The following is a 14,529-nucleotide window of genomic DNA, read 5'->3' on the forward strand; positions in this document are numbered from 1 at the left end:
TGATAGGAACGTATAAGATACTCAGAGGAATTGACAGAGTGGACATAGACGAAATGTTCACACGGAATAGTAACAGAACGAGAGGACATGGATGGAAGCTTGAAACTCAGATGAGTCACAGAGATGTTAGGAAGTTTTCTTTTAGCGTGAGAGTAGTGGGGAAATGGAATGCACTTCAGGAACAGGTTGTGGAAGCAAATACTATTCATAATTTTAAAACCAGGTATGATAGGGAAATGGGACAGGAGTCATTGCTGTAAACAACCGATGCTCGAAAGGCGGGATCCAAGAGTCAATGCTCGATCCTGCAAGCACATATAGGTGAGTACATATAGGTGAGTACACACACACACACACACATGGTCGAACAAATGGTTGTTAGAGTTTGACCCAACCAAATGTAATGTAATGAAGATAGGTGTAGGGAGCAGGAGGCCAGATACAAGGTATCATCTGGGAGAGGAAATTCTTCAGGAGTTAGAGAAGGAAAAAGACTTGGAGGTTGATATCACGCCAGACCCGTCTCCTGCAGCACATATCAAGCGGATAACATCAGCGGCATATGCCAGGATGGCCAACATACGAACGGCATTCAGAAACTTGTGTAAAGAATCATTCAGAACTTTGTATACCACATATGTCAGGCCAATCCTGGAGTATGCAGCCCCAGCATGGAGTCCATATCTAGTCAAGGATAAGACTAAACTGGAAAAGGTTCAAAGGTTTGCCACCAGACTAGTACCCGAGCTGAGAGGTATGAGCTACGAGGAGAGACTACGGGAATTAAACCTCACTTCGCTGGAAGACAGAAAAGTTAGGGGGGACATGATCACCACATTCAAGATTCTGAAAGGAATTGATAGGGTAGATAAAGACAGTCTATTTAACACAAGGGGAACACGCACAAGGGGACAAAGGTGGAAACTGAGTGCCCAAATGAGCCACAGAGATATTAGAAAGAACTTTTTTAGTGTCAGAGTGGTTGACAAATGGAATGCATTAGGAGGTGATGTGGTAGAGGCTGACTCCATACACAGTTTCAAGTGTAGATGTGATAGAGCCCAATAGGCTCAGGAATCTGCACACCTGTTGATTGACGGTTGAGAGGCGGGACCAAAGAGCCAGAGCTCAACCCCCGCAAACACAACTAGGTGAGTACAACTAGGTGAGTACACACACACACACACACACACGCACACACACACATTTTGTAACACAGCATCAACATGGATTCAGGGATGGCAGGTCCTGCCTCACAGGGTTACTTGAATTCTACGACCAGGCAACAAAAATAAGGCAAGAAAGAGAAGGGTGGGCAGACTGCATATTTTTGGATTGTCAGAAAGCCTTTGACACAGTGCCACACAAGAGGCTAGTGAAAAAAACTGGAGATGCAGGCTGGAGTGAAAGGAAAGATACTCCGTTGGATACAGGAGTACCTAAGTAACAGGAGACAACGAGTCAGTGTGAGGGTTGAGGTCTCAGATTGGCGAGACGTTACGAGTGGAGTACCGCAGGGGTCAGTCCTTGGACCTATACTGTTTCTGGTATATGTAAATGATCTTCCAGAGGGTATAGAATCGTTTCTCTCAATGTTTGCCGATGATGCAAAAATTATGAGGAGGATTGAAACTGAGGACGATAGTAGAAGGCTACAAGATGACCTTGACAGACTGAGTGAATGGTCCAACAAATGGCTGTTGAAGTTCAACCCGAGTAAATGCAAAGTAATGAAACTAGGTGGTGGAAATAGGAGGCCAAACACAGGATACAGAATAGGAGATGAAGTACTTAATGAAACGAACAGAGAGAAAGATCTAGGAGTTGATATCACACCAAACCTGTCTCCTGAAGCCCACATAAAAAGAATAACGTCTGCGGCATATGCGAGGCTGGCTAACATCAGAACAGCGTTCAGGAACCTGTGTAAGGAATCATTCAGAATCTTGTACACCACATATGTAAGATCAATCCTGGAGTATGCGGCCCCAGCATGGAGCCCGTACCGTGTCAAGCACAAGACGAAGCAGGAAAAAGTTCAGAGGTATGCCACTAGACTATGCCCAGAACTAAGAGGCATGAGTTACGACGAAAGGCTGCTGGAAATGCACCTTACGACACTGGAAGACAGAAGAGTGAGGGGAGACATGATCACTACCTACAAAATCCTCAGGGGTATTGACAGGGTAGACAAGGATAAACTATTCAATACTGGCGGTACGCGAACAAGGGGACACAGGTGGAAACTGAGAACCCAAATGAGCCACAGGGACATTAGAAAGAACTTTTTCAGTCAGAGTAGTTAACAGGTGGAATGCATTAGGCAGTGATGTGGTGGAGGCGGATTCCATACACAGAGTTAAATGTAGATATGATAGAGACCAGTAGGCTCAGGAATCTGTACATCAGTTGATTGACAGTTTAGAGGCGGGCCCAAAGAGCCAAAGCTCACCCCTGCAAGCACAATTAGGTGAGTACACACACACACACACACAGAAAGCAGCTCGTAACTGGGCGTGGGCGTGTGAAATATAGGTAGTGGACATAATAGTGGACATAAAAAATCTAAGTGCTTAGAAAGGCGGGGTCCAAGAGCTAATTGCTCGATTCTGCAGATACAAATCCATATAAATAAAAATGTAAATGTTCGTTTGTTCAAAATCGCTAATCTCCGAAGGTTCTTCACCGATTGGTTTGAAATTTTCACACAAAGTTCCATTCGCACCCGAGCGGGTTCATATGTACATATTATATAGACCTTCAACTTCAGCTATTAACTGTTAACTTCAGTACTGCACAGGCAGGAGGAGCTGCCAATCACCGGGAAGCAACCAAGTCACGTAAATACGGAGACCTTGATCACCACTGCAATTTAGTCCCCATTGCCTCAGAGACACTTGATGCCTGGGGTGAAAGTGCTGCAAGTTTTTTGAAGGAGTTGGGGTCCAAGCTAATTGAAACAACTAGAGATCCTAAAGCCGCCAGTTTTCTCTTTCAGCCTTTTAGTGTGAGGATCGAGAGAGGAAATGCTCACTGCATCCATGGTTCCTGCCCGCCATCTGAGGAGCTGGAGGAGCTGTACAACTTGTGACAAGTAGTCTTGTACCTTGCGTGTAACCACTGTTGTAACTCTTTTTGTGTAATGAAATTTAAAAACAAAGTTAGATATATCTACACACACACACACCAAAAGAATAGGGGTGTTTCGAGAAGAACATATCAAAGTGTTCAGTGAGGATCCACAAGGTCTTCTCTGAGTACTCTTTATTTTCTTCACCGAGGCTATGGGTCCCTGCACTTACACCAGAGGTGGTACCCTATTATTATTAAAAAAAATAAAAAATATTATATAGATGTCATCTCAGTGTCGGAACCGTGTTTTTCATGTGTTTTTCATGTGAGTGAAATCTTCTAAACCTCTTTACCGATTGCTTTGAAATTTTGACACAACGTTACATTCGAACAGGAGCGTGTTTTTATATACTGACTATATACACACCTCACCTGTAATAGGAAAAATACATGTTATTTTTTTTAAACAGCGCATTCTGTTGGACGTAAGAGCAACACACGCTGTTATCGCCGAAAACACTTCACCATTTGCTTTGAAACTTCGACACAACGTTCCATTCGAATACGAACGTATTTTTATTTACCTACTATATAGATGCCACACCTATGATGGGTAAAAACATTTTTTTTAAACAATGCCATCTGTTTCACGTAATAGCAACAGACACAAACTATTCTAAATACGTTATGATTCCATTTCAATGTTTCCGCTTGCATTGATAAATTTAATTTTCATATATTTCGATTTTTTTTTATTTTTGGTTTTATTATTTTATGTGACATTGCGTTAGAATTGAGCTGTGTTGTTTACCATACCGTTCATTTCGTATGTATAAGAATAAAGGCCACATCTGTGACAGGAAAAAATATTTTTTTTTAAGAAATAGCGCCATCTGTTGCATATAGGAGACACACACGCTATACTAACTATGTTACGATTCCATTTCAATGTTTATAATTGCATTGACAAATAGAATTTTCATAGATTTCTATTATTTTCATTTTGATTTAATTATTTTGCGTGACATTGCATTGGAATTGAGCTTTGTTGTTTACCATAACGTTAATTTCGTGAGTATAGTTTATTTTTGTATTTTTTCATTTTTTCATTTTGTTTTTAATTGTTTTTCTTATTTTTCAGTGATGGGAACATTAGATCATTTGGGAATGCATGACCATGACCAAGTGACAATACTGAGGAAAACAGAAGGGGCATATACAGAAAGCGACAAGGAAATCTGCGAGGTACTGAATGCAAGTTTCCATGGAGTGTTCACAACCGAGCCTAAGTGGCTCTTATTGTTAGAAGAGATTACCCTAGATGAAAGACTATCAGATATAGAGGTGACAGCAGAGGATGTAATGAAACAGTTGACAACACTGGATGCAACTAAAGCGGTTGGACCAGACAAAGTATCACCGTGGATACTAAAAGAGGCAGCGCAGGCTCTCAGCGTGCCTCTGGCAATGATCTTTAATGAGTCACTTATATCGGGAGAATTGCCCAGTTGCTGGAAGGAGGCAAATGTCGTACCGATTTTCAAGAAAGGTGATAGGGAGGAGGCACTTAACTACAGACCCGTATCACTGACAAGCATCCCCTGCAAAATACTGGAAAGAATAGTTAGGCTAAGACTCGTTGAGCACCTGGAGAGCATTGGGTTTGTAAACAAGCACCAACATGGGTTCTGGACGGAAATCATGCCTAACAAACCTTTTAGAATTCTATGACAAAGTAATAAGGATAAGGCAGGACAGAGAAGGCTGGGCAGACTGCATATTTCTTGACTGCCAGAAGGCCTTTGATTCAGTACCGCACATGAGAGTGCTTTACAAACTTGAGAGGCAGACAGGAGTAAGCGGGAAGGCTCTAGCATGGGTAAGGAACTACCTAACAGGAAGGAGCCAGAGGGTAATGGTAAGGTGCGAGAAGTCGGACTGGCGAACAGTAACGAGTGGAGTACCTCAAGGATCGGTGCTGGGACCAATCCTCTTTCTAATTTACGTAAATGATATGTTTACAGGAGTGGAATCATACATGTAAATTTTTGCGGATGACGCAAAATTAATGAGAAGAGTTGTGACAGACGAGGATTGTAGGATCCTCCAAGAGGACTTAAACAGGCTGCAGAGATGGTCAGGGAAATGGCTACTGGAGTTCAACACCAGTAAATGTAAAGTTATGGAAATGGGATCAGGGAATTGATCTGAGGGAACGTCTGAGGCAATTGAACCTTACGACACTAGAGAAAAGAAGGGAGAGAGGAGATATGATACGAACATATAAAATACTCAGGGGAATTGACAAAGTGGAAATAGATGAAATGTTCACACGTAATAATAACAGAACGAGGGGACATGGGTGGAAACTGGAAACTCGGATGAGTCACAGAAATGTTAGGAAGTTTTCTTTTAGCGTGAGAGTAGTGGAAAAATGTAATGCACTTGGGGAACAGGTTGTGGAAGCAAACTCTATTCATACTTTTAAAATTAGGTATGATAGGGAAATGGGACAGGAGTCATTGCTGTAAACAACCGATGGCTGGAAAGACGGGATTCAAGAGCCAATGCTCGATCCTGCAAGCACAAATAGGTGAGTACACACACACACACACGAGAGGGGGGGGGGGGGGTTCGCCGCTGAGTGACCTGCGCTCTAGATGTCGTAGTTCTAAGGGCTCGGGTTTGATCCTTGGCAGAAGCGGAAACAAATGGGCAGAGTTTCTTTCACCCTGATGTACTTGTTCACCTAGCAGTAAATAGGTACCCGGGAGTTAGATAGCCGCTACGGGCTGCTTCCTGGAGATGTGTGTGCGCGCATGTTTGAGAGAACTATGTGTAGTAGATATAATAGAGGAAAAATAGATGGTTTGTAGTAGATATAATAGAGGAAAAATAGATGGTTATAAAGTTGGGGTCCAAGAGTTAGCTCGTTTCTGCAGATCCAAATAGTAAACACAAACACACAGACACAACATAAGTGTACAAGTGTAGCTACCATCTTGCCCCTCAGCTAGAACACCAAGAAAGTGTTCTACACCCTTAGAGCAACACACCAGAGAATATAGAGCGAGAATATAGAGCATCAGTACTAATCTCTCTCTCTCTGCCATGTTCATCATATATAATATTAATTATTAAGCTTTCAATGGGATTTATTCGAATTTATTGGGCTGGAAACCGGGGGCTTTTCAGAGTCATCCGAGTGAGTAAATTCATAACAGATGACCAGTTAGCATTACAATGACACTCTACGGTGGGTGATAAGGGCGAAAATCTTGGCTACCGTACCACGCCAGAGCACCTTTGTCCAGACCCCGCCTCCTCAGCTGATTATTGGCCCACCAGGTGTGTGTTGATGTGCTGACATCAACACACACCTGAGGTGACTCTACTTGCTGATTCTCACTTTACTCTTTATTGACCAAGCACTGACTTCACCCCATTCTTAGGTGACGAAGTTCGTTCCCCATTCTTAGGTGACGAAGTTCGTTCCCCATTCCTAGGTGACGAAGTTCGTTCCGCATTCTTAGGTGACGAAGTTCGTTCCCCATTCTTAGGTGACGAAGTTCGTTCCCCATTCTTAGGTGAATAAGTTCTTACCCCATTCCTAGGTGACGAAGTTCGCACCACATTCCTAGGTGACGAAGTTTGCACCACATTCCTAGGTGACGAAGTTTGTACCCTACTTCTACGTGTATAAGTACTTCTTATACACGTAGAAGTACTGTACACCCTTACACCACTTCTATGCATGGCTAAGTGCTGATCTACAACACTTTCCTATGTAAGTAAATAATGATCTGATCCCGCCCCTAATGTGACTTAAGTACTCACCTCAACGCACCTGTGCTGAACACACTCTCTGTTCCCAGGTAACTAGGTGATGACATCACCCCTAAGGTGAACTAGGGATTATCCTAGCCCTCTCCTAGGTGGCTAAGGGATGCCATCACCGCCACTCCTAGGGGAAAACATTTGTATCTTTCGCCGATTTATTCGCGAATTCTTACTCCTGTCAGATAAATCCAACCAATTCACATCTTATGCTACATAAGAGATTTATAAGAAAAGAAGCCGTATAATTTAAGAAAATTTTCACAAACTATCGCGCGGATCTCAACCAGAATACGACAGTATTATCACCTTAGAACAATAAATAAAACAAATATGAATTATAAAAGGTGAAACATGCAAAGGAACCGAAATCTAATTAAATACAATAACTAAATCGGTAATAATTAAATACAGAGTAATTAAATCTGCAAAAAATTGCTGGCGAACGTCAATTGACTGAAAAAAATGCTCACAAAGAAAATAGGAACCTATTCTAACACAAGTAAGAGAAAGAAAACAATCCTACTCTCAAAAGACAAACAGAAACGATTAGGCTCTCACCGGACTAAAGATAACTAAAACAATCTTTCACTCGAACAAAAGGATGTAAATAAGATAAAATAGTTGACCTTCTTGCTGGCCGCAACAATGACTGAACCAGCTCAAGATTGTACATAAACTGTGGATTTAATCAAGTAAATCAACAATGCTTTGAAAAGGAGCAATTTTATTCACAAAAGGAGAGAGAGAAAGAGAGAGAGAGAGAGAGAGAGAGAGAGAGAGAGAGAGAGAGAGAGAGAGAGAGAGAGAGAGAGAGAGAGAGAGAGAGAGAGAGAGAGAGAGGGAGGGAGGGAGAGAGAGAGAGAGAGAGAGAGAGAGAGAGAGAGAGAGAGAGAGAGAGAGAGAGAGAGAGAGAGAGAGAGAGAGAGAGAGAGAGAGAGAGAGAGAGAGAGAGAAAGAGAGAGAGAGAGAGAGAGAGAGAGAGAGAGAGAGAGAGAGAGAGAGAGAGAGAGAGAGAGAGAGAGAGAGAGAGAGAGAGAGAGAGAATAAGAATAAGAAGACAAAAGCGTGATTATTTAAAATATGAAATGTGTTTTATAGGTTTGGGCGCTTGTTCTTGTTTCTCAACATACCAGCCATCTGTTAACTAAACTAGTGACTCCCATCCCTCCCTCTTACGTATTGTTCAGCTGACATCTAAGGCACTTTTTAGCATTCCTGTCTATTCAATAACTTCTTCAAGCTGTTCATTTTGCCCTGTACTCTTATTCCTGCCACCTTCCTTGGAACATTCCTGCCACCTTCCTCGGAACATTCCTGCCACCTTCCTCGGAACATTCCTGCCACCTTCCTTGGAACATTCCTGCCACCTTCCTCGGAACATTCCTGCCACCTTCCTTGGAACATTCCTGCCACCTTCCTCGGAACATTCCTGCCACCTTCCCTGGAACATACCTGACACCTTCCGTGGAACATACTTTACATCTTCCTTGGAACCTACCTCACTCCTTCCTTAGAACATACCTCACACCTTCCTTAGAACATACCTCACACTGACGACATATTCCACACTGACGACATATTCAACACTGACGACATATTGCTCACCAGCCAAAAATTCACATGTTACCTTTATCACAGTTTACCAGAAAACATTTTATATGAGAGAACTTTGTAAAGTTCTAATTAGTTTTACTAATTACGTCTCTGGGATATGCAGCGCGCGGCCTCTGGGTGACCCCGAGTGTAAACACCAGACAAGACTTCACACCCGGGCTGATTTTAGGGGTCACACTCAAGTGTTTACTGGAAATCAGTAAAATCTTAACCCCCTGTAAATATTATCTCAACTCCCCCTCACGGTGTGGGGCGAGGAGGGGGAGGATGGGGTATATCGAGATTGATATGTCCACCCATTCTCCTATTTAGATAGTTTTTGTAATTATATGCACAATTGTACAAAGATTGCCGTTCTAAGTTATTTGATAGTAGAACTTTGTACTATTCACTTTAAAGAGTCCAATATATATATATATATATATATATATATATATATATATATATATATATATATATATATATATATATATATATATATACATACATATATATATATGCGAACAAGCCTGATTGGTCCCCAGGACTATAGGCTTGTTCGTATTTGTGTTCCTCACGTGTGCCCCAAAGAATGAGGTGATTTGATAAAATGCTATGCCCAAGATTACCATCCGAGTGCTGGCGGGGAAGTGGTTCAAATAGCTTCGGCTATCACTTCTTTATTGTCCGGTCGTGATGGTCAAGCGGATTAAGGCGTCCTGTAGTTACCAGTTGCCTTGCTCCTGGGAGTATGGGTTTGAGTCACTTCTTGGGTGTGAGTTTTCAGTCGCATATATATATATATATATATATATATATATATATATATATATATATATATGTCGTACCTAATAGCCAGAACGCACTTCTCAGCCTACTATTCAAGGCCCGATTTGCCTAATAAGCCAAGTTTTCATGAATTAATGTTTTTTCATCTACCTAACCTACCTAACCTAACCTAACCTAGCTTTTTTTGGCTACCTAACCTAACCTTACCTATAAATATAGGTTAGGTTAGGTTAGGTAGGGTTGGTTAGGTTTGGTCATATATCTACGTTAATTTTAACTCCAATAAAAAAAAATTGACCTCATACATAGAGAAAAGGGTTGCTTTATCATTTCATAAGAAAAAAATTATAGTAAATATATTAATTCATGAAAACTTGGCTTATTAGGCAAATCGGGCCTTGAATAGTAGGCTGAGAAGTGAGTTCTGGCTACTAGGTACGACATATATATATATATATATATATATATATATATATATATATATATATATATATATATATATATATATATATATATATATATATATATATATATATATTATATATATATATATTATATATATATATACATATTTATATATACTTTCCAGTCATCGGAAGGACAAACCCTTCATGCAAATTGCACCTACTATCAAGAAGAAGCAGAAATCGCATAAAGAATTAATATAGATTCCTCTAAACAAAACTTGATAACAAATTCGTTTAAATTATAGAAAACTTGAAAATAAAGTCAACTAAATCACAAAATACTTGATTATAGATTCTTGTTAACAACAGTAAATAGAATTATAAGTCCTTCTCTTATCACCGAAAACATCATTATATATTCTTCCATAATGACAAAAAACGTGATTATATATTTTTACCAAATCAAAGAAAAACTCACGAAATAAAATAGTTCTTTATATAACTTACAGCCTCACCGACTAATATACCTGAAAAAAAAGAAAAAAAGATGCTCATTAATAAAATCAATCTGAAATATGCAGGTTTGAGTGACAATTACCAGCCAATTCACTTTACCGAAATCAAAGAAGGTTGAGATTCTTTATCATAACTTTTGGCGAGGATTGTGAGTGGATTTGTGGAAAAGTGGATGCCGTCATGTGATTAAGGAGGCCCACTTTATATGCAAATATCCATGATTTCATTTTAACTTCAGGAGTGGATCGAGTTTAGAATTCATTTTGCGGAGCAAATTTGGTTAAAGTAATTGTTGTTAAAATATTATATAGTAATTGTCAATATGAAAATACGTATTTAGTTTTAAAAATTCTAAATTAAAGAGTTTTAATTAAATTTGAAATTTAAATATGGTTGCCAACCATATATATATATATATATATATATATATATATATATATATATATATATATATATATATATATATATACATATATATATATATACATATATATATATATATATATATATATATATATATATATATATATATATATGTATATATATATATATATATATATATATATATATATATATATATATATATATATATATATATACATATACATATATATACATATACATATACATATACATATATATATATATATATATATATATATATATATATATATATATATATGTATATGTATATATATGTATATATATATATATATATATATATATATATATATATATATATATATATATATATATATACATATATATATATGTATATATATATATGTATATATATATATATATATATATATATATATATATATATATATATATATATATATATATATATATATATATATATATAAGGAGTCAGCAGGCCGTTGTGGATGTATATATATATGTATATATATGTACATATATATATATATATATATATATATATATATATATATATATATATATATATATATATTAAATATGACCGAGAAAGTAAGATTAATAATTCTAACACGAATTTTCTCGATCTTTCTTACATTTCTTTTCACTGTTGATGGTAATTCAAAATTCAATTCTCCAAAATTCATTTTTATTTCTAGTCTGACGCGACACTTGAGCGCGTTTCGTGAAACTTATTGCATTTTCAAAGACTTTAGTTTACACACACACACACAACTTTAACTGAATAGAGCTTAAACATCTTCGAGTTTTTTATACCTACATTTGGGTGTGGTGACATGTTACAATAGTTTTGGATGAGGTGAAAATAAACTTTTAACACAAGATAGAACACGAAACAATGGGTATTAAAGGTAGGTAACTGCAGAAGGCCTATTTTTATTGGCCCATATTTCTTGATGCTTCTATATTGGAGCGGAGTCTTGAAGTGGGTAGAATATGGTTGTGCATTAATTGGCTGTTGATTGCTGGTGTTGACTTCTTGATGTGTAATGCCTCGCAGACGTCAAGCCGCCTGCTATCGCTGTATCTATCGATGATTTCTGTGTTGTTTGCTAAGATTTCTCTGGTGATGGTTTGGTTGTGGGAAGAGACTATATGTTCCTTAATGGAACCCTGTTGCTTATGCATCGTTCAACGCCTGGAAAGAGATGTTGTTGCTTGCCTATGTACTGAGTTTTTTGAGGCTTAAAGTCCCCAAGAGGGCATTTGTAGGCATAGACGACATTGGTCTCTTTTAAAGCGTTCTGCTTTGTGTCTGGAGAGTTTCTCATGAGTAGGCTGGCCGTTTTTTTGGTTTTATAGTAAATTGTCAGTTGTATCTCCTGATTTTTGTCTGTAGGGATAACGTTTCTACTAACAATATCTCTCAGGACCCTTTCCTCCGTTTTATGAGCTGTGGAAAAGAAGTTCCTGTAAAATAGTCTAATAGGGGGTATAGGTGTTGTGTTAGTTGTCTCTTCAGAGGTTGCATGGCGTTTCACTTTCCTTCTTATGATGTCTTCGACGAAACCATTAGAAAAGCCGTTGTTGACTAGGACCTGCCTTACCCTACAGAGTTCTTCGTCGACTTGCTTCCATTCTGAGCTGTGGCTGAGAGCACGGTCGACATAAGTGTTAACAACACTCCTCTTGTACCTGTCTGGGCAGTCACTGTTGGCATTCAGGCACATTCCTATGTTTGTTTCCTTAGTGTAGACTGCAGTGTGGAAAACTCTGTTTTTTTCCATGACTGTTATATCTAGAAAGGGCAGCTTCCCATCCTTCTACATCTCGTAAGTTAAACGCAACACAGAATTCTGCTCAAATGCCTCCTTCAGCTCCTGCAGATGTCTGACATCAGGAACCTGTGTAAAAATGTCGTCAACATACCTGCAGTATATGGCAGGTTTCAAGTTCATGTCGACTAAGACTTTTTGCTCGATGGTACCCATGTAGAAGTTTGCAAACAGGACACCTAGGGGAGAACCCATGGCGACCCCATCTACTTGCTTATACATGTGCCCATCTGGGCTCAAGAAGGGTGCCTCTTTAGTACAAGCTTGGAGTAGTTTCCTTAGAACATTTTCTGGTATGTCAAGAGGAGTACAGGCCGGATCACGATACACTCTTTCGGCTATCATCCCGATTCCGGGATGATAGCCGACCGAAGGGTCGGCTAATTGATCGAAGGGTCGTGTTGTTGTTGTTGTTATTTTCAGCTGTCTGGGCCTGGTGAGGTTCCCCGTGTTGAGTCAAATTAAGCCGCAGGCTCCACTCCTATCATCCGGGATTGATGATAGCCGAGACTCTGTCGGCTATCATCAATCGGGATAATAGCCGACAGAGTGACATCACTCTATGACATCACTTTAACAAGAGAAATGTTGAACAAGAATACCTGCATAATAGACAAAACCCAAGATGCAAGAAGATTACAAATTCTTGAGGCAATTCACATAAGAATAGAACAACTTACCATGAACACCCAAATCATGGAACTATTTACTCTACCCACCATGAGAGTAAGGACAAGACCAGAACATAACGATGCCAACACAGAAGACAATGTCCAACATAACAGGAGAATTACACTGGATTAATCTTTGTGTTTAGATAGGAGCTGCCTCGTATGGGCCAATAAGCCTTCTGCAGTTACCTCTATTCTTATGTTCTTATGTTTCACCCCCCATTTATCCCTTATGTATCCCCCCATGTTTTCACCTTTATTGTCTTATCTCCTGACCCAGTGCGGTATAAAATCAACCAGCCCTGTAAAATCGCTTCACTTGAGAATGAACCATGGAGGTTCAAAACGTTGTGCAAATTGTATAAATAAGTGTAATACATTCTATAGTAAATCACTTCTTTTCTTCACCTTAAAAGTACGAAAATGAGTTTTGGAGAACTCCTATTTCAACTAAGCCCTCATACTAAGAAAATAGTTAGAGGGATAGAAGCCCTAAACCAGAAAGTATATATATATATATATATATATATATATATATATATATATATATATATATATATATATATATATATATATATATATATATATATATTTATGTCGTACCTAGTAGCCAGAACGCACTTCTCAGCCTACTATGCAAGGCCAAATTTGCCTAATAAGCCAAGTTTTCCTGAATTAATATATTTTCTCTAATTTTTTTCTTATGAAATGATAAAGCTACCCATTTAATTATGTATGAGGTTAATTTTTTTTTATTGGAGTTAAAATTAACGTAGATATATGACTGAACCTAACCAACCCCACCTAACCTAACCTAACCTATCTTTATAGGTTAGGTTAGGTTAGGTAGCCGAAAAAGTTAGGTTAGGTTAGGTAGGTTAGGTAGTCGAAAAACAATTAATTCATGAAAACTTGGCTTATTAGGCAAATTTGGCCTTGCATAGTAGGCTGAGAAGTGCGTTCTGGCTACTAGGTACGATATATATATATATATATATATATATATATATATATATATATGTCGTACCTAGTAGCCAGAACTCACTTTTTGGCCTACTATTCAAGGCCCGATTTGCCTAATAAGCCAAGTTTTCCTGAATTATTATATTTTTTCTAATTTTTTTCTTATGAAATGATAAAGCTACCCATTTCATTATGTATGAGGTCAATTTTTTTTTATTGGAGTTAAAATTAACGTAGATATATGACCGAACCTAACCAACCCTACCTAACCTAACCTAACCTATCTTCATAGGTTAGGTTTGGTTAGGTAGCCGAAAAAGTTAGGTTAGGTTAGGTTAGGTAGGTTAGGTAGTCGAAAAACAATTAATTCATGAAAACTTGGCTTATTAGGCAAATCGGGCCTTGCATAGTAGTCTGAGAAGTGCGTTCTGGCTACTAGGTACG

The sequence above is a fragment of the Procambarus clarkii genome, chromosome 11 (assembly GCF_040958095.1).
Source record: "Procambarus clarkii isolate CNS0578487 chromosome 11, FALCON_Pclarkii_2.0, whole genome shotgun sequence".
Taxonomy (NCBI): domain Eukaryota; kingdom Metazoa; phylum Arthropoda; class Malacostraca; order Decapoda; family Cambaridae; genus Procambarus; species Procambarus clarkii.